The following is a 27310-nucleotide window of genomic DNA, read 5'->3' as shown; positions in this document are numbered from 1 at the left end:
TTGCTAGAATATCCAGTGCAATGTTAAATAGAGATGGGTAGAGCAGACATTTTTGCTTTGTTACTAACTTTAGGGGGAGAACTTTCAGTTTTTCACCTTAAGTATGTAGAGTTCTTTGTAGATGTGTTTTAACAGGTTAAGAAAGTTCTATTTATTCATTGTTTGTTTACTGTTTTTGTCATGAAAATTTGTTGGGCTTTGTCAGATGCTTTTCCTGTGTCTCCTGAGATGATCATGTACTTTTTTGTTCTTTATTCTCTTAACAGGTATATTACATTGATTGATTTTTGGATGTGACTAAACTTGCTTCCTGTGATAAACCCCACTGTGTCTTGATGTGTGATCCTTTTTTCACTTTTCTGGATTTGGATTTTTAGTATGTTTATGGTTTTTGCATGTCTGTTCAGAAGGGATATTGGTCTCTAATTTTCTTTTCTTGTGCTCTCTTTGGTTTTGGTATCACAGTATACTGGCTTTATAACATTGGGAAATGTTCCATCTGTTCTATTTTATGGAATAATTTTGGAAGAATTGATATTAGATTTTTTTTAACATGTAGTAGAATTCACTAGTGAAGCCATCTTTGCCTGGGATTTTATTCTTGGGAAAGAGAACTCACCGGAAACTAACCCTGCTGTCATCTTGATGTTGGAATTCTAGTCCCCAGAACTGTGAGAAAATAAATTTCTGTTATTTAAGCCACCCAGTCTGAGGCATTCTGTTATGGAAGCCCTAGCAGACTGATACAGTCAGTCTAGCTAAAGACGTGTCTATATTAGTGATCTTTTAAAAGATTCAACTTTTGGTTTCACTGATTTTCTCTATTGCTTGTACATTCCCTATCTCAATTATTTTCACTCTTTTGTTTTCTTCCTTCTGCTTGCTTTGGGTTTAGTTTGCTCTCTTTTTTTTTTTTTTTCCGGTTTCTTAAAGTAGAAGATTATGTTATTGATTTGTGATTTTTCTTCTTTTTCAAATATAGACATTTATAGCTCTTAATTTTCCTCTAACCCATATTTAACTGCACTCATAAGTTTTAGTGTGTTGTGCTTTTGTTTTCATTCATTTCAAACTATTTCCTAATTTGCCTTGTGATTTCTCCTTTGATCCAATGGTTAAGAGTTTGTTATCTAATTTACACACATCTATAAATTTTCAGCCTTCCTTATATTAATGATTTCAATGTTCATTTTACTGTGTCTGAGACCATTCTTTGTATGAGGCTTGTTTTATGGGATATCCTGGAGAATGTGTACTTGAGAAGAATGTATGTTCTGCTGCTGTTAGGTAGAGTGTTTTATAAGAAATCTGTTAGGGATAATTGTTAAAGTATTCTATTTCCTCATTAATCTCTGCCTATTTCTTTTATTCTTTTTGGAAAGTGGAGATATTAAAATTTCCAACTATTGGTTTTGAATTGCCTATTTTTCTCTTCAATTCTGTCTTCATACATTTTGGGACTCAGTTATTAGGTACGTACAGGTTCATAATTATTGTATTTTTCTCAGGGGCTGGTCTTTTTATTATTATAAAACATCTTTTTTGTCTAGGAAATATTTTGTATTAAAGCATATCTTGTTGAATCTTAGTATAACCACTTTGATAATTCTCTTTTGCTTATTCTTTATAGGATATATATTTTTCATGTATTTTCTTTTGACCTATATGTGCCTTTGATGCTAAAATGTGTCACTTAGAGAAAGGACATATTTAGACCATATTTTCTTCTTTTCGTTTTCATCCAGTCTGCTAGTCTATGATTGAAGTGTTTAATCAATTATATTTAATGTAATTACTGGTAAGGTAGCATTTACATTTGACATATTGTTAATTGTTTTCTGTGATTCTGATGTCTTTTTTGTTTACTGCCTTCTTTTTTGTTAAATCAGTATTTCCCATGTACTGTTTAATTCCTTTTTTGTTTTGTTTCTTTTACTGTATTTTGTTAGCAATTATGTTGGAGATTTTAACATTTTAATTTAAAATTTTATTTGCTAATTAATATCCACTTAACTTCAATACAAAACTTGGTTTCAATATAGCTTCATTCCCACCTTCTACTTGCGTGATTATTGTTAACACAAATTATATCTTTATACATTATAAGCCCACCTACACAATTTTATAATTATTGCATTATACAGTTGCCTTTTGAAACATGTGAGAGAAGAAAAGTGTTACAAACACAAATATGTTTATGCTGTCTCTTATATTTACCCATGTAATTACTGTTGCTGGTAATCTTTGTTTCTTTTGGTGGATTTGAGTTACTATATAATATTCTTTAATTTTAAACTGAAGAACTCATGTTAGTTTTTCTTTTAGAGCAGGACAGGTCATGATGAATTTTCTTAGTTTGTTTTCTGATTAAATCTTTTGGATATTCTTTTAATGCATTACTTTCATAAAAAAAAAGTTATACACATGTAGGTGTAAAAAACCCTACATTACAATAATTCAGATGCTAAGTAGACAGTATTGGGAAGAAGAAAAAGGTAACAACATTGAACTTACATAGTTTTTTAATTTTCCTGAAATGGAATTAGCTTTATAATTTTGTCCAGTCTCAAAACACATGCTTGTAAATATTTTAGGTTATATATTTATAAACATATAAAGCATGAATAAAAATCCACTGTTCTTTCCAGAATGTTTTTATGCAAACTCACATATCTTTTTATTGGGATTAAAAATATAGATGTAGTGATTATGGCAGTTCCCAAGCCCTATGCAACAACTATACCTTTATTTCTTTTATCACAAACTTTATTTTTATTCCAGGTCCTTATTGTTCCTAATGATGAAACCTGAGGAGTTACTTCTAGGTAGATTCAACTTTTTTGAGGTGATTTTTTTAGTCAGTTCACTCCCTGCCTTTTCCTCAGTGTAACATTTCAGTTTCAGATGATATGTTGTTATGCTGTCTTTAGGCAGTAGTGGGAGGGGGCATATGGCCAACATCCTCTGGCATCTGCTGAGGTGTAACTCATCCATTGTATCTTTAACTGTTGGTCTCTGAATTGTTGCATCTGCTGATATGTTGGAGTCTGCCCTGGCCATGAGTTATGTCCATGTAGCTCACTTTATGTTTCCCTAGTCCTAACTGGAAGGTTTACCTGCCTCGTTTTGTACCCCTTTTGGATATACGAGAGGAATTTGGGTTCTTTCAAGTATAGTCAGGCTCGGCAACTACTGTCATGACCATTTATTATGGATTGCATGAATTCTAAGCTCAGCGTACTTCAGTAATTTCCAAAATGCATGATCTGGCAAATCAATAGCCTTGACTTTCAAGCCTTTTCCTCTGTTAGGAATGCACACAGTCTATTTTGAAGTTCAAAGCCAAGAGTTTTTCCTCTTTTTTTTTTTTCTTCTCTGTGGTGTCCTCCAATCAATGAGACAGTGAATGATATTAAAGTGATGGCTATCAAGAGAAAAAGACAAAAAGGAAATGCAGGAAAACTCCTACAGGTGAAATATACCCAAATTCGATACATGGATCTACGTATTTTTTTCTCCAAAATGGAAAGTTTATAGTTTTCTTTTGCTATATGAAGAATATACATAATAATACTGACATTTAATATTTCCAATCAAATATAAGTCGCTCTGTAGCCATGTCTGAGACCACTGATAACATTCTGTCAATTTTACCCTGTCTACATTTCATGTGATCATTAATGCTGATATGTCTCTAATTTGTATGAGTGGGATATACTATATTTGCCATCTTGGGCCTGCTCCTTTTTATTAATACAAAGAATTTTTATTAAATATTGAGAAGATATAAAATGACATATGTGGGGATGTAAAAAACAATAATATAACACATTCTTACATGCTCATCACCCAATTATAGAAATGGAAACTCTCCTTTACCTGTGAGCTCCAGTGTGCCTTCCAATCTCCTTTCCTTACCCTCCCCAGAGGAAATTATTCTAAATTTTGTATTTTTTTCACCCACGGCTTTAATTACAGTTTTTCACATTAGTATATCTCTAATCAATTAGTTAACTAATAATTAACCAATAAGCTTAGCTGTGAATTCTTTTGAAGTTTCTACAAATGGAATTGTACTTTATACACTTTCATCTTGCTTGGATTATCCACCCAACAATTCCACCTAGATTCCTCTATGTTGCAGTGTACAGTATAGTTTATTTGTTTCCTCTGATGTACAGTATTTTCATTGTTAAACATACCATAATTTATTTTGCTGCTGAGACATTTGGGCTATTTCTGGTATTTTGCTCTCACAAAAGATACTGTTATGAGTCTTCTTGTACCTATTTTCCAGTTTAACTCCGGGGCCTCCAGGCTAGACAGATTCTGAAGACAAAAATTCCTGGGTTATAAGTCATGGGCAGTCAACATTTGGATGCCATTTATTCATTTTTGCCAGTTAGGTGAATATAAATCCTAGCTTATTTTGGTTTTCATTCATTTTCCTCAATACTCAATGAAGTTGTACATAGTTTTCAATGTCTATTGACAATTTATATTTTATAATCTTTGAAATAACAAGTTTCATTTCATGCCTGTTCAAATATTTTCCTGCTGGTTTTTTTTTTCTTATTAATTTGCAGGAGTTTTTCAAATTCTGTTTTGGTGTGAATTCCTTGTTGTTTATTATATGGGCTGCAAACATCTTATCCCAGCTTATGTTTATGTATATTAAGACACGTTTGGGCAACTAGACTACTTTCAGGGTTTTGCTATTATAATGCACCATTGAATATTTTGTAGCATTTTGTAGAATTTAAAAACTTGTATTGAGTAGGCTAAATCCCAAGAGTCTAATTACTAGGTCAAAAGGTATGAATATCTTCATGAATCCTAAATAAATATTGCCTAATTGCTTTCTAAAAAGGTTGTAACAATGTACAATGCCAGAAACAGTCAAAGATGTAACAATTTCACTCTAATCAACCTTAGGTTTTTGTCATTAAATATTTTTGGCTAGTCTAATGTGCAAAATGTTTCTCAACATTGCTTTAATTTGCATTTCTTGATTACTAGCATGGATGAGCATTTTTCACAGTGTTTGTTTACTAATAGTATTTCACTTATGTAAATTGTGTAGTTTTACCTTCAGGGTCTTTATTTTATGTTAAGCTGAGAATAATAAATACAGCTCTCACAAACCAGAAGTAAAAAGTTATTTTCAGTTTTCAAAATGATTATGGAAGATTTTCAAAGTCTGATTATCTTATAGACAGCCATTTATGGTGATTTTAACAAAGATTTTTGAAAAGTCATCTGTTTCTGGTGGTGGAAATACAGACAAAAGAGTTGATCCTTGCTTTTAAGGGATTTATTACTTTAGATTAAAACAGAGAAATGTGACAGAGTGGTCCTTCAGTGTTTTGGGAGTACAGAGGAGGGCTCCCTAAGTCAGATGTAAGTTCTAAAAGGCTTTCCAAAAGTGGTGCCCCTTAAGTTACATCAGGGAGAAGAGTGAGTGCTAAGTGGCTGCAGGGAGTACTGCAGACCAAGCAGAGTGCAGATGCAAGAGAACAGAGGTATGGAAGGGCATGGCCCTCCCCTGTGGTTGACGGGAGCTGGCACTGGAGCAACAGGCTTGAGACCCTCCATCCATGCTAAGGAGTTTCAAATCTATTCAGAAAGTGCTGGAGAGCCTCCAGAGACTTTCCAGCCAATTTAGAAAACTTCTCACAAAGGCAGAATAGAATGGAGGATAGGTGGGTATTGGGGAGAAGAGTATAGAGGCATTTAGAAGTTATCTAGGGATAACTTCTAAAAAGGTAGGGTGTAGTGGTGGGAATAAATGAGGTGCTGGATTTGATAGTAATGCAATAGCTTTAAGAAAACCCAAGACATAAGTAAGATGTGCCATGAGCTGAGAAGAAAAGAAGAGGAAAGACTGCTGTGTCAGCAGAGACAGGGGTGATGGTCTCAGGGGTGGCCCCAGAGTCAAGGGCAGAGGCCCTGTGGGTAGGTTCATTAGGGAGAGAGTAGGATGGGGGATAAAGGGCCCTTTTCTCTTCTTACCTGCAGCTCCATTTCTTACCATGACGAGCCTCTCCTGCAAGCATGTGGACACCCTATATAATTGTGCTCTAGTCCCTCCACAACAAATAGCAGCTTCTGAGGCCTGAGAATATACAGAGTAGCTCCATCTGCCCTTGGGAGGACAGAGCCCTGGGAAGAGGCTCATGCAGGTCTTTTGTTTGTTTGTTTGTTTGTTTGTTTGTTTTTGGTTTTGTTTTTGAGACGGAGTTTCGCTCTTGTTACCCAGGCTGGAGTGCAATGGCGCGATCTCGGCTCACCACAACCTCCGCCTCCTGGATTCAGGCAATTCTCCTGCCTCAGCCTCCTGAGTAGCTGGGATTACAGGCACGCGCCACCATGCCCAGCTAATGTTTTGTATTTTTAGTAGAGACGGGGTTTCACTATGTTGACCAGGACGGTCTCGATCTCTTGACCTCGTGATCCACCAGCCTCGGCCTCCCAAAGTGCTGGGATTACAGGCGTGAGCCACCGTGCCCGGCCTCATGCAGGTCTTAAATCTGTTTCAGAGTTGCTGGGGTAGGAAGCTCCAGACTCTTGAATGCTTAGAGTGATCTAGGAAGAGAGAGATTGGGCTGCAAGTAGCCATGTATTCTGAGACTCAGAGACTCCATGCTCTGTGGGGTGGGTCTGGTCAGAGGAGGGCACAAGAGGAGCCCCCTTTGCCTGGACTGAGGGTGGTATATGTGAAAGGTCTTGCCTGGGCAGGTGGACCTCTGGGAAGAGATGTAGCTTTGAGGCTGGAGGCCAGGCCTATGTTACACGGATCTTGTGGGCAACTTTGGTGGATGCCATGACCCAGATAAGCTGAGCTCTAAGTGGCTAGAATAATCTGATAGCAACAGAGAAGCTAAGAGACTCTTTGAACTTGGTGATGAGCACATTTTTTTTTGAGACACTCACAGGGGATGACATTTATCCACTTTTGCCCAATGCTAGCTTCAGGTTGATTGTCGGAGGAAATAACTGTGACAGAAAATTAGTATTTATGTTAATGAAAATCTCCTTTTCAAAATATTAATAATTCTTTTGGTTCTGAATAGTCATGAATGGCTTTTCTATAATTGTTGAGTATGTTTCTCATTTTTTGCAGTAACCAGCCATTTATAAATAAGCAAGATTAAAGCATTCAACAATACTCAACTATTTGTTGAATAATTACTATATGTGGTTGAGGAGATAGTGGTGCACAAGGCAGAAAAAATTGGCTTTTCTGGGGCTTAGATTCTAGTAAGAGACAGAAAATTAAAATGTCAACTGTGAATATCTAAGAAAAGAGATAAATGCTATAGGAAAAATAAAACTGGTAATACACTAGAGATTGACAATGGAGAGAGGAGAAGACTTTTCTAAGGACTGAACTTTTACCATGTATCTCAGATTTTAGTTCTATGGAGATACTGAAAATGTCTACTTTTAGCTATATAGGCCATTTCTGCCTTCAAGTCATGTGTCACCTTCCTGACCTTGTTCAATTCTTCTTCTTCTCTAAAAGGCTGTATATTATTCTTTATAGCACTGATCATGTTTTCTTTTTACATTTATTGGGGGTAATTCTTTGATTCATGTCCTTCTCCCCCAGAGTTCTATGAGAACAGGGACGGGGTTAGTCTTCTCTACTCCATCCAGGCACCAGCAATGAACTTATTGCTTGCAGATGTGCAATCATTATATGTACTTTTCTGTAGTGAACAAATGATATACAGTTTTCAAATGCTTAACAAGTCTGGAACTCTGTATTTTTTCTGGTGTTTCAAGGTCAGAGTGTGCTTGACAAAACGGGCACATGACAGATATCTCATTGTATGACAATGAGTTTTTCCAGACCTTAATATACTGATTTTAGTGAGTACTATATGGTCTTGTTTGATTTTGCAAACTGAATCCTACCTATCCAGAAACAGTGGTGAAAATACAGGTAATAAAGGAGGGAAGCCCTTTTTGAAATGAAAACTGTTTCTGAGTTGACAGAATAATCTCCCCATGACAGGAAAGTAAAAGAAGAAAGGTGGAGGATAGAAAGACTAAAATTTAAGCAGAATTTAGACAGAATTAGGAATAAGTATGGGATTCCTACATCAAGACAGATTTATGCATTATTTTCATAATGTTTTTGGTTGGAACTGGGGAAAAGGAGGAAACTTTTAGAATAAGCAGTTTGAACAAAGTGTAAATTCCGTAACTATTTTTGCCAAATTACTGGGTATTATTAGAAATCAAATGTCAGCCACAGTAGCTCATGCTTATAGTTCTAGAATTTTGGGAGGCTGAGGTGGGTGGATTGCTTGAGGCCAGGAGGTCAAGACAAGCCTGGGGCAACATATCAGGGACCCCATCTCTAATTAAAAAAAAAAAGTCAAAGACTGCCTTATGGGTCTTTTTTGGGGGGGTAGTTACAAAAACTAGATGGGAAAAAGAAATAGGGGACTCTTGGACTTGAGCCAGAAAAAATGAATGAATGAGACAAAAAGGGAAGAATAAGTAGAGAGGCTTGCTGCGTAGGATAAAGATCAAGCTTTGACAAGATCATCCTTATCCAAACAAGCAAGTCCAAGAAGCTAATAGATGTTTGCCAACTTTTCTCATCTACTCTGTGCCTTTACAACTGTAATGGCAAGTGGATCAGTAAGGAAGGATTATGTAGAAAGATATGATCACCTGAGGCTCCTTCCTTCTAGGCCTGGAAGACTCTCAGTGATGGGAATACCTTACCTTCCAAGGCAGCTCATGTTACCTCTAGACATTTCTGTTGGAAAGTTCTTGTTCACATTGAGCTGAAGTCTCTGTCTTCTTATAGCTTCTATCTATTGTTCACAGTTCTAACCTTTAGTGCCTTCAAAATAAATCTAATTCGTGTTCCACACAAAATCCTTCAAATATTTGTAAGACAACATCATGTCTGTTTATCCTCTTATCCCTATTCCTTTCTCTGCAGGCTACTTTGCCACACTCTGCAAATGTGTGGTCTCATATATCATGTCCTTCTTTCTCTATGATGCCCCTGATTTCAGAATACGTAAATATATTTATGCTAAATATTGTATTTATAAATAAATATTATACACAAAATAAATATTATATTTTAATATAATATTCATGCTAAATATTATATTTCCTTTAAGGAAAACAATATACTTGATAGACATATCATTCTGTAAATACCTATGGAGCTCAATGCAGACATATCATTCTGTAAATACCTATGGAGCTCAATGCTAGATAAATCCTTGTCTTTTTCAAATTTATTCTGCTGCTAAGCAGTGTCTCTCCCTTCTAACTTTATGCAGTTACTCATTTAGAACAGTTGTTGTCCTATGGCTCCAGCCTGGTGAATATTTTAGATTCTAATTCTGTCTCCAAACTATTTATTATTCTTCACAGTTTTATGCAATAGAAAAGATTGTTAGGCATGCTTCTTTACTTCCCTCCAAATCACTGGTAAATCCTGATCAGAAAAGCTTCAATGTCAAAGCCTGTAGTTACCATTAGAAGGAACCGGCTTGCAGGTTGTCATCACTCTGTTAATTGGGGCCTCTTTGGTATGGTTGTTCAATTCATTACCAATCTATCTTATCATGCTGTCATCAGGCACAGTAGTTTTCAACTTTCACTGTACATTAGAGTTAACTGAACAACTTTTAGAAATCCTGGTGTCTAGTCCTTACTCCAGGCCAATTAAGTCAGAATCTCTGGTGCAGGATCCAGGTGTTAATAGTCTTTAAAGCTCCTCAGGTGATTTTAATGGGCAGCCAAGGTTGAAAACAACTGAGATAGCCCAATATTCTTGAAACTTCTTTGATCAAAATAATTATCTGGGGTATATCTTATAAGGTCAAATTCCTAGTGCCATCCCTTACTCGCTGAATCAAACAGAATCTCCAGGGAAGCTTCAGAAACTTAGGAACACTGATAAGTCATACATAAGACATTTTCCTCCAAATTGATATGATCAGAGAGGTAACCAAATCCCTGTTGAAATCTAGATTTACTATTTCAACCACATTTCTCTGTAAAAAACAAAACAGTCAGTATAACTTATATACACATAGTAAATTATATTTTGTGGTAAAATATCATCTTATTTACAGTAGCCTCTTAGATGAAGACCTATCTATCTATCTACCTATCTATCTACATATGAGTATTTGTGAATATTTGAAGGCATGTATTTATTCAACAGAAATGTATTGCATGGCTCTTCTGAGCCAGGCTTGATGGCACACAGGGGGATACTATTGTGAGAATAACATAAGCATGATACTTGTCTTCAGTCTGGGTTGGGATAGAGGAGACACAGGCATAAAACAAGTGCCCTAAATAAATACAAATTGTGGCAAGTGGAATGTCAGAAAGAAAATATTGAGGTAAGGAATGATGGAGGTGGTGGCAATGAGGGAATTGATTTGGAAGGAAGGGCTTCTCCAAGGAAGTGACATTTGAACTGATTCTGGAAGTCTAAGAAGACAGTCCTAAGAGGCATGGATGGGTGAGTTCTACCAGGCAGGAGAGCAGCATGTGTATGAAGGCTCTGGAGCAAGCAAAAGCCTGGTCCGCTTGAAGGAAAGAAAGAAAAGCAAGCAGTGAGTGGGCAGAAAATGAAGTATGAGAGAAGGTAGAAACAGGCTATACATTATGGTCATAGGTTTAGAGCTTATCCTAAGTGAAATGGGAAGCCATGGCATGTTTTTAGGTTGGCGGGCTCGTAGCTGATGTGCTTGTGTGGGGAAATGATTGAGTGGGGGCAGAGGGGAAATGGAAGGGAGACCAATGGGAATTTTTTGTGCTAGTCCAGGAAAGAAATGATAATGCCCTGGGTTGGGATGGTGGGAGTGAAGAGAGTGAAAAGCAGATGGGTTTTGGAGATAAAATGAAAAGCACGTAGATATGGTGCATAAGAGAAAGGGAGGGATCAAGAATGAATACTTACCATAAAATATTATTGGCCTGATAAATCTTCTCTACATGTGTCATGCATATGAATAACATTTTTAACTGAATGGGAACTTCTTGGGATAAATATACTATAATTAAGGAATCAGTTAATAAATGCCTACTGTGTACAGGTCCAGCCTGGCTGCTATGGAATACACTCCTCTGATTAACATGGATTTGGGTTCCGAAGGAGCCAGAGCAATAGGGTTCCAAACCCAGCTCTGCCGTAAGTTATTTCATTGCCAGTTTTTGACTAGTGACGTAATTAATGTACAGCTGATAACTAATATTGATAGCTCCCTTATCTAAATAGTAAAATAACATGATAATTAAGTTTGAGTAAACATCATAGATATGTGATTTGTCCATCCATTGTGTGACCTTGGGCTTATATTCCTTTTCTGTAATCTGAATCTGAGTGTTTTAGACCAGATAATCTCTCAGCCGCCTCCTAGCTATGATATTCTGTATTTCTGTCACCAATCTCTGGACACAAGACACTTTTGTCACATAAAGTATAGTTTAGGACATTCTAAAATAGATGTGCAATGAACAGCTCATATGGGGATTTCTTGGAAACTTCTGATAAAGGAGAGGCTAGTCTGGAGTGGGTTGGTCAAGTGAACGTTTGCTTGGGGAAGAGTGAGTGGATTAGTTTGGCAGAACTAGAAGTTGCAGTCAGTTATGCAACAATTGCAGATAAGCTTGTCACTCTGTGTTGAGATGGGGTTGTGGAGAGTTTTGGGTGCTGTGTTAAGATGTTTCAGACTTTATCCTATGGGGAGCTATATGCAATAAAATCAAAATTTATGGCTTCACCTTTCTTGAAGGTGAAGGCATGTATTTATTCAACAGAAATGTATTGCATGGCTCTTCTGAGAGCCATGTGTGCACAATTTCATTGTGCACTCAATTTCATGTGTGCACAACCTAGTAGGATCTGGGAGTTAGGTGAGGCAGGGCCAAGATTAGAGGTACCATGAGAGTGCTTGTCTTAGAAGCCTGGGACTGCCATTTGTTCCCTCTTTACCCTTGAAGTGTTTAGGATAGCAGTGTTTAGGATATGATCTAATAGATGAAGATTTGTAGAATTATCTGGTTTATATCTTATAAGATCAAATAAGCCTGTGTCCGGCTCTTCACTTTGCCACTCTTTGTTCTGAGATTGTGGGCAGACTCTTTCCTGCTTAAAAGTTTATCTTTAAGATAACTTCTGTTTTAGGATATCTTAAATGGGACCAATAACACCTTCTTTAGGAGGTTATTTTGGGAATTAAGTATTCAACTTCTAAAGCTTTGTGAACACTAAAGTTTGCGTGATAGGCGTGTGTGCACGGCTCACACTTGATAAGGATGTGTGCACCGCTCACACTCTGCTCACTGACTAATATCAACAGAGTTATCTGAGGCTCTCTTTCAGCAGACATGGTTCCATTTCATTGAGCCTTACAGGCTTACAATACAAACTTGAACAGGACGTTTCACTGCAAAGCTTTACAGAAGTGCTCTTCGACTGATAGTCATGGTGGAGGAAAAGAAACAAATGCTGAACTGGAAGGCAACCTGGGGTTTTAATATGGTCCTTAAGTTTGCATCCTCCCATCTTCCCTAAAAGAAAACCACTGGTGACGTGATTTCATTCTTTTGGCTGATGAGTTGCATTGCATCTGTGGGCTGGGGAAGCAAGATGGTTGAAAGCCACTGCTGTGGAGAATAAATAGTGGTGTCCTAGAAACTTCCCCAGCAAGATTCAGAAGGTAACCTAAGACCCATGGCTTCATAGTGGTTTTCTACTATTTTGGAAACAGTGAGCTCATCGCTAAGAGTCACTGTGGATTAAGAAATGCTCAGATGGCCTAGGTTACGACTATCAAAAGTCAAATAGATTGTTTCAGTTGAGGGACTGGGACAGGTCTTGGCCCCTGCCTTTGAATTCTTCCATCTACTGTTTCATTCTAACTCTTTGAGCTACTGCACTCAAGTCTTAGCCTCTGGTCTTTCATCACAGTTTTGGTCAGATACAGTGACAGTTTGTAGTGATTAAAGATTTATTTTTAAAAGACAACCTATTGACCTTTTTATGAATAGCAGCTTTAAAAAGAAGACTAGAAAAAGTCTCTAAGCCAAGCATATATGCCTGGTCTTAGGTTTAAATTTGGAAGTGATGCAATGAGTAAGGCTAACTCTATTCTCCATGTGTTTTTAGTTATTATACTGTTTAGTACAGTGTAAGTTATATAAGCTTAATCAAATTTATTATCTTTGACAAAAAGGCAAATGCTTGGAATATTAAGGTTTTTTTTTTAAAGATGAAGAACATAATTAATTTTTTCAAACTTGTCTAAAAATGCTTAGCGGTCAGTTCTGCCATCTAGATTTATTTAAACATACGTAAATTTGGCATTTTGAGCAGCAATTAATAAAGTTGCTATAATTTGAATCTTGAATTTTCTCTCTTCTTCTCTGGCTTTTTGAAAAGGTACTAGGCTAAGCATTTAATTTACTATTCCAGTTTTCAAAGATTTTGACTAGTCCTTTCTAGTGACAAGAAAATAAGTTGTATAAAAACAGCTTCATTATGAATTTTTAAAGGTACATGAGTTCATTAAAAATAGCATTTACTTGCACTGCTTTGAAAGTGTAAATGTGTTAGTCTAACCATTATGGAAATCAGTCTTTTTTGAACTAGAAATAAAATTTTGATTTTAATTAGTCAACTCTCTAACATTTTTCTCTTAGTGCTCCTTAAACTTCTATATTCATTCCTTTTTTTTTTTTATTTGTTTTCCCTGTAGCATTTATTTACAACACAGCAAATAAGTTCTACTCTTTGAGCAACATTGAACAACTACCTAACTCAGTGATTTCGGACAAGTCACTATGAACCTTTTTGGGTCTTATTTTCCTCATCTTTGAAATAAAGGCATTGGAACCCACAATGCCTAAGGTTGTGCCCAGCTTTGAAATTGTTATTCAAAGCTCTCCCTCCTTTAAACACACAATTTTCTTTACCATTTTTGGTGTATTTATCTATTGAATGTCCTGTTGGTTTATTTATTTAGACATTTTATCTGATCTATTTTCTAAACTCGGTGGCAGTAGATGCCTGATTTTTGTTTGTTTGTTTGTTTGTTTAAGATGGAGTCACCCAGGCTGGAGTGTAGTGATGCAATCTCAGCTCATTGCAACCTCTGACTTTCAGGTTCAAGTCCTCCTGCTTCAGCCTTCCCAGTAGGTGGGATTATAGGTGCGTGCCACCATGCCTGGCTAATTTTCATGTTGTTTTGGTAGAGATGGGATTTCACCATGTTGGCTAGGCTGGTGTCGACCTCCTGACCTCAAGTGATCTGCTCACCTCAGCCTCCCAAGTGCTGAGATTACAGGTGTGAGCCACCATGCACAGCCTGATGTCTGATATTTTAAAATTTATTTTTGAATTGCTCTTAACACTTAGAAGAAAATCTCACAGAAACGAAATCTTGATAAACATTTGTTAAATAAATTTTCTCTCAAAGCAGCTCATGTCAATATAAAATTATGAAACTACTTAATCTTTCACTTTTGTTGTACAGTAAGTTTTAAAAATTAAAATATCTGAATTTATTAAGTTTTTAGATTCATATATTAATGTAAAAAGATATACTTTTAAAAAGTTAATGAAAATAAAAATGATGGATGGCATTATTTATGCTCACCAGGATTGTAGAATTCTTTCCTTTGGGTGTAAGCTCCATTGACTACGTTGAGGTTAGATATGGCCATGTGACATGTTTTGATCATGAAGTGCCACTCCTGCGTGGACAGATCAAAGATCTGGTGTGCGAATCTGTATACTCTTTTCACCAGCAATGATGGACTTGAAATCCAAGTTGAGATGAAACCATAAAATGGTAAGGTCTTTGTCAGTGTGCATCCTGGGTGACAAAATGCGCAGAGTTCTCCTGCCCTCCACTTGATGGGATCCCTGTAGATATAGTTAGACAGGTATTGCAAGGCAGGAATGTCTTTGTTCTTTTTAAGTTACTGATTTGTTTTTGTTACCACAGCCTAACATAAATCTATTCTAGCCATTTTGAGTTGTAAATCCAATGAAAATAATTTTATACTTCATTAAAGTGGTAATAAAGATACTCTGTAAATTGAAATATTTTCTATTTTATTATGAACCTCCAATATGCTTTTTGGAAAGCTTAAGGCAAACACTTGATTAAAATTTAGCTCAACTTTCACACACTATTTTCACAGAGTGAAAAGTAATATGGCTTTTGATCCAGCCATAAAGTGAATTATTAAAGAAACATTTTTAGAACTGTGTTGTAATAGAGATAATGGAAAATCTCTGGTGGTGTGAATGCTTGTTGGATGTGTTTTGATTCAAACTCAGTTTTCCCAGGTAACAATCAGGCCCAGCCACTTTTAAAGTTCATTATCATATTGATTTACCACCAGTTATTTTCAAATCAATTAATTTTTAAAATAGAATAGGTTTTAGCATGTAAAAGAAAACTGCATTTGAAGTTTCTTAAGTTTTAATTTCAGATTTTTAACATTTCTTCCAAAAACATATCGTAGAGACTAAAAAACTTAAGAAAAACTGTCTAAAATCTTTTTCCATGCCAACTTCTGCTTCATGTAGAAACACTGTGAGACACAGGGTTACCAGTACAGACTCCAGAGCTGGTTGTCTGGGTTCAAACCCCAGCTTTACCAACAACGAACTTTATGATCTTGGTCAAGTTATTTATTTTCTTTGTGCCTTACTTTTCTCATCTGATAAATGGGGATGCTAATCCTAAATATAGCCCTTATGTGAATATTATCATATGTAAAATATGTAACAGTATCTGCCGTGTAGTGACACTTAGAAACTGTTGCCCCCTCCTGGTGGATATCCAAAGAGATTTCCTTTTATGTATAAAACTGTTCCTGTTAAGAAGATTCTGTTATTATTGAATAAGTTCATCAACAATCTTTTCTTTATTTTATTGTATGCTATTTGGATTCTTTTTTAGAATTGTGTTTGTTCTTCCACCCCTTTTTCCTTTGTCATGCTTGTACGTAATCATTCATGCATGTTGTAGATCATATTTTCAATTAATTCTGATTTATATCCAGTAGCTTATGAGGTTAGTTACCTCTAAACTACTATTACTATGACTAATTCCCTCAATAGTATTACACATCCATAATACTGAAACATATTTCTAAAGTCATAAAATTTATTTCCAATCCAAAGCATGTAGTATAGAGGAAATATTAGTCAAGATAAAAAGCTAGGTCAACAAACATTTGTTAATGTGCTCAACACAAGGTTAATGCTGTTAGAGATAAAATATATATAAAGACAGGGCTCCTGCCCACCAAGAATTTACAATATAGTTGCAGAATTATGAATTATAAACATGAAACAGAGACAAATAGTAATAGGTTAGCAAGCCATACTCATCCTTACCTAAGTGATACAGAAATGTTGAAAAGGGAAGCATTGTAGTAGATTGAAGAATTTTTGAAAGCTTTAAGGAGCCACAACATAGATATTCCAGACAATCTATTCAAATTTAGCTTAACTCATCACACTGCTTCCATAGCACGAAAAAGCTAAAGAAACTTAAGGTACGCCTGCATGGCACAGCATGGATTTGTAATTTTTTAGGGGCTTCAATGTTGGTATCTATAGAACTGACAGAAATTTGTGGAACAAATGGGGCATTGTTTGGCAGTGCTAATGTCCTGAGAGAATGGATTGCAAGAGTAGAGGAAATTGGTGAGCCAGATCTGAGTAGAGGGGCAAGATCCCAATAGAAAGCTTGTCAGGGGATGGATAGTCACTATGGGGCTGGGATGGAAGACTCTGACATTCAGACATTAAGCTCTTGGGTGAGCATATTGTGGGATTAGCTGATCTTTAGCTTTAGAAATCCATGTAGTTTTTCAGGATGTTATCTGTGGCTTCTGGATGACAAAAGGAGAAGTTTCCATTCAGAATCATATTGATGTTATGATTTGAAGTATAGTAATTGTGCTTACATCTATAAAATGACCTGATCATGTAGAAGCATCAGGGCCTGTTTACACATTTTAAATAGATGTATTAATATTTGAGAAATAAATAACTATAGTCTTCTATTAGTAACTGGTGAATTTTGGCTCAATCTTGGTTGGTGGCTGCTATGGGCAATAGCAAGGCAAGAGGACTTGAGTTTTGAAAACATTAATCGGACAATGTTTGCAGTAAGGAGTATGAATGGGAGAGGGAGGAGTGTCAGGAAGAGGTGTCTAGGTAGGTGGTGAGGAAGGGATGGGGTGGGGTAGTGGGGTGGTATGTCATAGAGAGGGTGTGGCAAATCAAAGACCCTTGCAATGGGGAGTCAACAAAGTTATTTTGTCAAACATCCCTATTCATCTGCTTATTTGGAAGGAAAACCCCTCTTTCTTCCCCTTAAGATTTGAAAAGGAGAGTGCCAATTGCATAAGGTATGTACAAGCTTAATTGGAGAAAGAAAAAGACAGAAAGCAAAAGGAGAATAAGAAAAAGTAAAAGACAACAAACGTAACCTTCCCTGTTCTTCAGATGGGAAGTATCCTAGAGAGAAGGTGTCCGTCTGAGCAAGAGGCTGTTTAACAGCCAGTCCTACGATGACTCCCACCGCCTTCTCTCACTCTCCCACATGCCAGCTGTGCAAATTCATTAGACTTTTTAAAGGAGGATCTCAATAGATTCACTATGCAGCAAATTGTGAGTGGTTGTGAAATTTCTTCTCTGATCCTGGGAAGGATCAACATAGAGAAGAAGATTTTGGAAAATAATTCACAAAATAAAAATAACTTTGCATATTGTTAAGACGTTTATAAGACAGTCCCTTTTTAAAAGTTCTTGCCATCTAAAAGGAGTAACTCACGTATAATTTGATGGTTAGGATGATGGTTATACATATATTTATCCATTCAAATATCTCAAAGAAAGTCACCAGCCGATAGTTTATTCTGATCTTTATTTCCCACTAACCTCACAGTAGTAGTCATAGATGTAACAAACAAGAAAAAGCTGCTTTCTTTCTTAGTTTGGTACATGCCTTGGCCTTTGGCATGTAGGCAAATGGCAAATTTCAAGGATGAGTTAGCCCCATCAGCATGGGTTCTGATTTTTGCCATACTCTACATGAGAAAGTGCTAAGTGGAGGGAAGTTGATGGGAAGCTGGGTGATTTGTAACTTTTTAAATAGGCTCATTAAGCACAACATCAACTCAAGTCTGCACACTTTGTTCCCGTGTGGCATGGCTGCTAATTATTCCCTGCTGACTGAATCAGTTATAAGAGCAATACATCAAGGCAAAAGTTGGGAGGTTCTTAGAAAAATCTGCAAAGGAATATCAATTCATACCTGTTTACAGTTCACAGTTAACTTTCTTGTTAGCCAATTCTAAGCTTGGAACATTACATTCCTGGATCAGAACAGATGTCAATGGAGAAGGGTCCTCAGGTGATAGGACATTGCACTCCAGGGAATGAGGTCAGTTACAGTTTGATTATAATCAAGGCGGGTTCCAAAATAATAAATTCTACTTTGTGGTACACCCAGTTTAGTTCACTTTTCCCCTTCAGGCATTCTTTACTCAGGAATTACTTCACTTTCTTTTCTAATACAGGTTCCTCTCTGGCTACTACCTTGGGACAATCATAGCTTGGGTTTGAGCTACAAGAAAATCATCTTCTCCATTTATAGAAGAAGGGAGAGGAGATATTCATTGTGAAGTTATTTATCCAATCAGTACTCCTCGACACTTCCTGGAACAGGCGTTTAAAATGAATAAATGCATTAGAAAAGTCTTATTTGAGTTGGTTGAGTTAGTTGGTGCTAACAATGATAAGACTGCCATTTATTTATCTTACACCTTATACTGGGCACTGTGGTAGATTTTGTCATGCATGCTCTCTTAATCTCTACAATAACCCTTTGCAATAGGTATTATGATTATTATCATAATATCTCAATTTACAGATACAGACACGAAAGATTATAGAGGTCATATAGTTATTAAATTGTGGTGATGGGATTAGAACTCTTCTCCTACTGAAGCCAGATCTGAGCTTCTTCTATATAATGGTGTCAGTTTGAAACAAGAACTCTTTCAACAAGTAGCCTATTGGAGAAGAGATTTCTCCAGGGTTTAAAACTGTGTCTTTCAGTCAAGTCTAGCCCAGCTCTGAAAAGTCTAGAATTTAGACATAACAGGAAAAAGTAATTGAGAAAAAAAGTGGCTTGTTGGTTTACCCCAGAGGATGGGAGGTATCAATGTCCCTCCCCACCTTCGGAGGGCAGCCATGTGTGACCTAGGTTAGCCTTGTATCTGAAGATCTCAAAGTAAAAGGCTTTTGTTTTTTAAATTCTGAGCTCAGTGAAGGAGGAGCTGGATCAATAGGGTGGTAACTCCTAGGACTGAAGGAGCAGAGAAGTTGCCCAATTCTACTAAAGTTGGAACGTGCGTGCTTTGCGTGTGTTTGGCAGGTAGAGGAAGTGGGAGAAGAGGAGTGAGAAACATCTGTTCTGATTTCCTGCGGCCGCCTGGAGGGGGCAGGACTGTGAGCATCTCAGTGGCCATCAGGATGAACTGAAATTCAGGGTCCCTTCAGCAATTTTCCAGCACTGTACCGCTCCAGCTGTGAGTGTGCACCAACATGACTGAGACTGGATTTTCTGCCTCATGCTTTCATTTTAATTGTTAATCTAGATTTAATTTGATTTAGAAAAATAAATGAGACTTTTTTTTTACGTCTAATGTATCAGAACACAACTGTGCCTATAACGCTATAGGGTGCATTCTCAACAGGATGATATACGCCAAGGGGATGCAAATTAATTCTTAGTGGGTAAAAGAAATCTTACTTCTTTTATGCATGAGGCACAGGTATAGATATACAGTCGATCCTAAAACATTTCAGGGGCACTGAATCCCTGCATAGCGAAAAATCTGAGTATAATTTTTGATTCCCCCAAAACTTAACTACTAATAGCCTACTATTGTCTGGAAGCCTTACTAATACCATAAACAGTCTATTAATATATACTTTTAAATGCTGTATATAATTATAGATTGTATTCTTACAATAAAGTAAGCTGGAATAAATGAAATGTTATTAAGAAAATCATAAGAGAAAATATATTTACTATTCATTAAATGGAAATGGTTCATTATAACAGTCTCTATGTTGAAGGCTGAGGAGGAGGAGAAGGAAGAGGAGGAAGAGGAGGGGCCTGGTGTTCTTGTGTCAGGGGTGGCAGAGACAGAGGAAAGTGTACATGTAAGTGGACCTGCTCAGTTCAAGCCAGCTTTGTTCAAGGATCAACTGTAGCACACAAACAGCTACGCCATATATTTGTGGTATAAAACAGGGGAGAAGAGATTAGGAAAAAAATGTTTTAAAAGCCTCCTTAGAGACGTGGTAGTGAAAAAAGGTTAAGAAATACTGCTCTAAAGTCTCAGATTCTTGGAGAAATCGTCAAAGTTACAAAGGTCAGAGAGGAAGCTGGAGTGCCATTTAGGAATGAAAATAGATGTGCGATGCTTGCAGGAACGGAAGGAAACAGGGAAAAGGACAAATACACAAGCGTCGTAAGAGTTTTTTTTTTTTTTTTTTTCTGTTCAGACAGCAAAAATTCACGTAAATAAGACAATTAAGTTAAGTTTATTCCTTACAAGATATTGTTACAAGCTCTTTAAAATGTCCCTGCAAATGTCAGGAAACAGAAGTTCCCCAATGACACTCTTACATGCTTATTGTTAGGCATGAAATCTTCTAAGCATCTTGGGTGATGTGACCTCAGGGGCCTCCTCTTCCTCATAGTCATATTTAGTACAGTGCTATGTTCTGTTTGCTCCCTCTATAAGTAATTACTATATAATCATTATTATATCTCAGTTTAGAATATATGCCAGAATCTCTAGAAGGTAACATTGCAAAATGACTGGATAAGGATGAAATCTTTGGGTTCTTTTTGGCCCAGGCTTGACTTAAGTTCTCTGGATCGATGATTCTCAAACTTCACCTGCATCACAATCACCTGGAGGCCTTGCTAAATCGCAGGTTGCTTGCTGGGCCCTGTCCCCCTGAGTTTCTGATTCAGGAGACCTTCAGGAGGCCCAATAATGTACACTTCTAATGCTGACGCTGCTGGTTGGGATCCACACTTTGAGAACCCCTGTCCTATATCAACGAGTTGCCTAGCTGGTGAGTCGTCAGAATCACTGGCAGTTCTAAAAAAAAATGGCATTCTTGGGCTAACCTCTTGAGAATCTGGGTCAGTGGATCTAGGGAGACATTCAGGTTCAATACATTTTTGTAGTCCTCTAGATAATTCTGATAACCATTTGAGTGTGAGACTCTCTCTTTCACATGCCTTTTTCATCAAAACTATCCTCCGGCACTGGGGACCGACTGCCCTTTGGTTTTTCATTTGTAAAATTACTTTCCTTGGCAATGGATTGCTCCCAGTAGGTGATGCAATTTTGTAGTTTTGTTTATTAGCATCCTCCTTCTTATAAAGTGGATGTTGATTGCATTCTCCAGATCTCAAGGAAAAGAGCATATTTCTCTCTTTGGGGGTTGATTTATGAAATTGTACTGTCCAGAGATGGAATATTAATTAGACTGTTTATGAGGGAAAATACAAAAGGCAAAACCTGAATTCTGTGTACAGCTATTCAAATGGATCAAACAATGGGCCTCAGAGAACTATATAATAGTTTACTTATCATTTTGGATTTGTTTTCATACAAATTTTGTCTTTGATATGGGACAGGAGAATTCAAAGCACTGGTGAAGGTTCTATTAGGAAATTGGTTGGTGATGACTGGACTGACAATATTGTGTTTGAAGGAAATATAACTTTTTAAATGTAAGGTAATTTTCTTGAACTTATTTTGAAAATGATTTCCCAGACTAGATTAAATGATTCAAGCTGACATCTCATGGCTAGGTGTGATGGCTCATGCCTGCAGTCCCAGCACTTTGGGAGGCTGAGATGAGTGGATCACCTGAGGTCAGGAGTTCAAGACCAGCCTGACCAACATAATGAAACCCCGTCTCTACTAAAAATGCAAAAAAATTAGCTGGTCATGGTGGTGTGTGCCTGTAATCCCAGCTAACTCTAGAGACTGAGGCAGGAGAATTGCTTGAATCCGGGAGCCCAATGTTGCAGTGAGCTGTGTTCTCGCCCCTGCACTCCAACCTGGGCAACAAGAGTGAAAACTCCAACTAAACAAACAAAAAAACCATATGCTGAGAACTCTTTACTAAGAAGGGGCAAGAACTGTATTAGTCAATCAGTCAGTCAATTAATTGATGTATTTGCCAATCTATGTATTTAATTTTTATCTCTTCCCATTGAAATTTGCAGTAGCCCTCAAGCAGAATTAAAAAAAAATATTTCTAGAAAATTTTCTGATCTGTCTAAATTCAGGATATTTTAGCAAACCTAATCTGCAGAGAAACACAGTGATTTTCTGCGCAAGGACAAGAGAATTATTAGAGATCATGTTCAACTAGGATTGTAATACTGGGTCAGCTAAGCCTTTCTCCCTAGAAACTTGAGGATTGGAGTGTATTTATGACTCAGGGACACACACTAATGATTCTGGAATTAGTTGCAGTTCTTCAAGGTACTAGCCCAGCAGATGAAAAGGATGTTTATCAGAAAATCATGGCTATATGTCCACTTAATTGTTATGTTTTTAGATGTGTGGAATATGTGCTGTCAACTGCTTAAGTTTCATTTCAGGAGTCAAAGACTTTAGCAGCTTCCTTTACTTTAATGGACAGACAATCCACTGCCAAGTTGGAGGCATGAGAAGTTCTGTGAACACTCTTTGGCATTGTAGTAAGTTTTTTTTTTTAATGTTTTATTTTGTAGACTACTGTTCGTAAATTTTTATTACATTTCATTGCTGATACTTTTTCTTCTATCTGTCTGTTCACTTTCCCCAATAATTGGGAAGGAGAAATGCGTGTTCATAAATATCTATTGACAGCCTACCTACTAAGGCACATCCTCTTTAACTGCAGCTAAAATGACACCTTAGAAGCAATAATGCATAAAACTTCACTCGCATATGCCAGATATCCACTTCTTTCATGCCATTGAGAAATATTTATTTTATGATTAAAAGCAGTGATTCATAAAAATGAACTGGATTTCCCTTCATTTTCCATATTCTAAGATGCCTGACGGTCTTGCTGCTGAGCTGTAACTGCTCTATTAAGTCCCTTTCTCTGAGGTTCTGAGTGTGAACACTTTAAACCTCATAGGAGAAGGGGGTCAAAGGATGTGGAAATAGAAGATACAGAGGAACAAACAGATATTTGCTGACTGTGAAAAAAAGCTGACTTGCAGGAGAGAAACTGGGGACTAGATGAGATTGGAAAAGGAAGACTTCATTGAAGCATATTGAAATGGCAAAGACTTTTCTCTCTGCTTGAGAATGAGTGCAACATTTTGAAGAGCTGGGTGGGTGGAGAGGGGGAAGAATTATGATTTTAAACAGCTTCAACAGCAAAATATCAACATTGAAAGGTCAGATTGAACCCAATCTCATCAAAGTTAAATGAATGCATTTTCTTAGGGAGTTGCCCAGAAGCATGGGGACTTTGAGTGGAAGTTAATGTAAGCTTAGTCATATCTTTTCGTGTCTATGGATGTTAATACTGTCCCTCTTAATGCAGAGCATGTCAGAGATCTCAGACAAGTATCATTTGATTACACACTTATCCTGGTGCTTTGTTACCAGTGAGTGTTCAGTAAACACTCCTGGTTGGTGTTTTCATCCAAAATGGTTATTTCAAAGATGTATAATAGAAATAGTCAATGGTTTCAAACAGAGAACCATTTTGCAGTAATTATATCTTCATATTAAATATGTGATAGGCATCAAAGATATAAATTTCCTGTGCTTATTAACTACAAAGGATCTTTGAGAATAAGTCCCAGTCTTCACTTTCTAAAATTTCTTTTTTTAGTGGGAAAAAGAGAACACAGGCAAATCACTATCCTGAGAGACTTAAAAAAAAAATGGCTCACATGACTCATTGTTTCAATGGGACAGGATTTTAGATCTCTTATCTTTTGGTGGCAGCCAGGGGATGGGGGATTGAAGAAAAGTGTAGAAAATGAACCTTTAATTTTCTTGATGAGGTTATACAAATAGCAGTAGTAGACTTTATAATAGAAGTCAGAAATGTTGACCTAAGTGGACACAAGGAAGGCCAGTGTTTTTTTCATAGTACCCTTGGGTTCCCCAGTGTTATTTCTTCCACACTATGGCATATATTTCCCATTCAGATAGCTCCCTTTGGAGTTAATGAAACCTCATTTAACTGTACCGTAAGCCATATATGTTTCCCAAGCCTGAGAAGGCATGACTGAATAGATAGCTAAATAGCTAAGCAGAGTAAGCAGATATCTTGGAATTGAGTTGCAATTGTAAATATTGTTTGGTATGATCAAAACTCCCATAAAACAGCAATTAATTTTAGATAATTACCACTTAGAAACTACATAATTGCATGTTTCCTTCTAGAGTCACCTTGCCTTTGTGCAGAGCATTTAATCGGTCATGCAGTTAACCTGAAAGGGAAGGGCACTTACGGTAGAATTAGGAACTGTAGCAGTATGACATTCTAAATGGTAATATGTGAGGTCACTGAGCTGTTTAATCAAGTTAGTTATTATATCCTTGGAATTAAATCCAGTAGAGAGAAAAAAGTTTTAGTTTTGGGATTAGTTACATGTGAGCCTCTCTTCTCAGAATATAAAAGTGCTGTATGTGTGCAGATCTGAGGACCATTCTTGGAGTTAAAATAGTTTTCCAGAGGGGAGAGGAGAAAAAAAATATAGTTTTCCGTTCACCTGGGAATTGCAGAGAAACTGAACTGGGAGGTTTACATACAAAGTTTGCCCACCAGGAATGCTCATTGTCCTTGCTGGCACAGTGGTCAAGACAGGGACTTTCGCACCAAATCCTTTGGGTTTGTAACTTTATTCTGCCACTTATTTGCAAAGAACAAACTACATCTTTTTTGACTTTCATTTCATTACCTGTAAAATGGGAATAATAAAGTGCCTACTTGGAAAGTTTATGGGGACTTTTATAAGCTAATATATGTAAAATGGTTAGCATGGCACCTAATATATGGTGAATGTTTAATAAATGTTTATTTTTATTATATCTAGTTTGTAATGGCAATTTCTTCTCTCAGACATGTGCTGTAAGAGATAAAAGAACTCCCAAATTTTGCTTCAGTTGTGATGTCTCATTCTCCACTCAAAAAGATTTAGTTTCAGTTAGGCAAATACACATTATTATGACCCTTAACTAGAACAACATACATTTTCAAGGTAATTCTATTTTTTAAATTTTTGGTAATTTAAAAATATAACCAGTGTACCTACTATGTCCACCATAAAAATATGCATTGAAAGCCTCCTATTAAAAAGTCCTAGGTGAACTTTTTCTTTATCAGAATTGTTCAAAGTCTTTTCAAGGACTCCTTCCTCATCAAATTCTATGTGTAAGTTCCCATCTGTATGGTTCAGATTTAAATTTCTCTTCTCTTTTAAAAGGCAATATTCTGTACCCCTTAAACTACATATTTTATTGGACATTCCATCCAAACTTAATGATAGTTTCCTCTTTAAATAATTTTTGGGTTTCCCATGTGTGTATTTTATTTGTGGATCCAACAGGTTTTAGGATACCTCCTGACCGGCCACCATTATATTCTTTATTGCCTTATGATAAAGTTCCGAGTAATTGCAGGACTGAACATGCCCTTGAAGAGCTCGTCTGAACAAAGTTAAATGCCATTAACTTGATATAGTTACTGATGTCTACACAAACCCTGTATCTTAACATTGCTTCAAGAATCTAAGGCACACCTTAAATTTATACAATTTTATTTGTCAATTATACCTCAATAAAGCTATTTTTTAAAAAGCATCTAGGTAGGTATAAATAGTCTTCTGTAGATTAAAGAAAAATTCACAAGGGCATAAAGAAAGCTGCATTCTGTCCCTGCCTTTTTTTAAAAAACAGGTTATTTATAAACTATTAGAATTTTGAGTGATACAAAAATATATTACTCAATCAAAGAAATTTCTTTTTTTATTACATGGTATGGTTTATCTGTCATGCAACGAGAGGCCTCAATGTATGACTGGTCCTATTAACTCACTGTTTCTAAAATAATGACATAAGTTACACTATCATGTTTCCTAGCATCTAAGAGGCCATTAAGTATAAATTTCACCAATGATTTAAAATAAAGGTCTTAAAAATAAAGATCATATTCTATGTTCCCAACCAACAAAAGATTTCATTTTAGACATGTCAATATGTGAGAAATAGTGCAAGTGTATTTTACAATGACCATGAACAGAAAAGGAATGAGGAGTACTTTTTATTTATTTATTTATTTATTTATTTATTTATTTATTTATTTATTTTTTGGTGAGACCGAGTCTTGCTCTGCTGCCCAGGCTGGAGTCAGATGAAAAGCCACATAGGGCAAAGTATGGAAGGGTCCCAAGGGCAGCAGCTTCTGGCCCTGTGGAGTGGGGCTGCACTACCCTTCCAGCACATAGATGTGTTCTTATTCACCTTTCTACCCTCTGAACTTAGTCCTTTTTTGGATGGGTTATTGTGGAAGCTTCTTTATGTAGGTGAGATTGATTACACCATTGGACAGTGATGATCAATTTAACATGCAGCCCCTCTCCTTTCCCTGGAGGTTAGGGAGTGAGGCTGAAATTTCCAGACCCCATAATCCTGGTCTTTCAGGGGACCAGTTCCCCTCTTGAAGCTACAGAGGGGTGGTCAGCCACCAGCCATCTCATTAGCATACAAAAGACATTCTTACCATTCCAGAGATTCCAAGGATTTTAGGAACTGTGTGTCAGGAAGTGAGGTTGAGGACCAGATATATATTTCACAGTATCACAGTTATAAAAAATGCTTGTGTGTCAAAAAAAAAAAAAAAAAGTAGGAAATGGGATTTGTTAGAAAGACAAAAATGCTAGTGAGATATAATGTTTTTTCGATGGGCTGAGTAAAGTTTTGGCAATGTAGGGTAATTTAAGTGTATTTATGAGATTATGTAGTCAATTAGTTACTTGTTCCTTTTAGCTTTAAGTGTTTTCACTGGCTATGCAGCATGTTATTTCTTGTTAATATAACCACCTCTGTGAATTAATCTCTCTTCTTATAGGATAGACAATTTCTAGCTAACATCTCCAGGGAAAATTTTGAGGGACCACGAGAGATGGATGAATCATGGGGAAGGGGATCTACGTATTTC

This window comes from Saimiri boliviensis, chromosome 4, assembly GCF_048565385.1.
Source record: "Saimiri boliviensis isolate mSaiBol1 chromosome 4, mSaiBol1.pri, whole genome shotgun sequence".
NCBI classification, from domain to species: domain Eukaryota; kingdom Metazoa; phylum Chordata; class Mammalia; order Primates; family Cebidae; genus Saimiri; species Saimiri boliviensis.
Note: the sequence above shows the minus strand (reverse complement) of the source record.